Genomic DNA, 1,427 nt, shown 5'->3' with positions numbered 1-1,427 from the left:
ATCCCCCCAGATCCCTCCGTGGAAAAGATTGCGAGTCGTTCCGCTTTCCTCGCTTTTATTACCTGAGGGAACCTGACAGAACTCGTAAAGACACAATTGCTATAGAGCTTCCGCCGGCCGGCTTGGCTGCCACAGAAAAGCCAACGCGAACGCCGCGTCCCGGTTTGTGCAGCCGAAACTCGGGAAAAACTCAGAGAAAGTGGGGGAAAAAAGAAACTCTAAACAAGCTGCGCGGAGGCGAGCGGCGCTTCCTCGTCGTGCTGAGCGCTATCGGCGTGTCGCGGTATCTACGGAGCAGAAAGAAACGTGCGAGCGCTACAGAAGGTGTGAACACGGAAAAGAAAGAACATCACCGATGGCTGGACACCGACAGTCCCGGCAGGGAGCTGGAACCGTCCCCCGAACCGTCCCCCCTTCAGTCAATAGGTCGCAAAGTGTCTTAAATTCATTACTTGGCACTTATTGAAATTCGTGACGTCGAAAATGGATTAAAAAAGGTGAAGCAAACCTGAGTGAAACAAAATATATTGTACTGACAACAAATGCAATGAGATAACAGCATCTTGCTTTCTTTTTTTTTTTTTCTTTTTCTTTTTTAAATAACTTAAAATACACTAGAAAAAATATGGTCAATATAAATAATTTTGTTTTCATGGAGAACAAATAGATACAAAGCCCGTCCATACCAAAGTTCGCGTAGAAGAGCTTTCCCCCTGTCTTGGCAATAAGCATGAGGGTCTGATGACAAAATCTGGGATAACAATCACTGACTGCAGGGTACCCCAGGTTAAATAGCTATACGTCTCTCAAATAATAATAATCATAACCAAAAAAATCACAAGATTACGTGAATAGATACACCTTTATGAGATAAAATGTAAATGTTTGACAGTCAACTATCAATTCACAAGTTATAGCCAAAATAAACTTTGTTCGTGTGTATCAACATATTTTACATGTACCCAGTACCTCTTATCGGAATTTGCCGTGGTGTCAAGTGGTGGTTGGGAATTAAATACTCTCTCTTTTTTTTTCCCTTCTTTCTTATTTTTTCATTTACTTTTGCCCTCAGGACAGGAGAGACCCGGCAAAGGGAAGCAAACTCCGCTCTCCTGGCGCTTTCCGCTCCCTTTTATTTCAGAGGTGGGACAGCAAACGACCAACAAAGATTTAAGAGTGGAAAAGGTAGCGCTTGATCTCCCTCTCTCTGCCTGCTTCCCTCCAAGATTAAAGGAGAAAGAACCCAGCCACTTTTGTTTGTTTGGTTTTGTGGTTGTCTTGTTTTTTTTTCTACTAAAGATGAGGGTGAAGTGCAAGTGAATCAAAGGACTCCATCAATGAAATACAAATACATGCAACCCGGAATGCTGCTGGAGGAAGTATCCCGGACAGTTTCCCATTAGAAATTCGCAGAGAAATCACTGTCT

This window comes from Corvus brachyrhynchos, unplaced genomic scaffold, assembly GCF_000691975.1.
Source record: "Corvus brachyrhynchos isolate BGI_N302 unplaced genomic scaffold, ASM69197v1 scaffold544, whole genome shotgun sequence".
In the NCBI taxonomy this organism is placed as follows: Eukaryota; Metazoa; Chordata; class Aves; order Passeriformes; family Corvidae; genus Corvus; species Corvus brachyrhynchos.
This window is presented reverse-complemented; position numbering follows the sequence as displayed.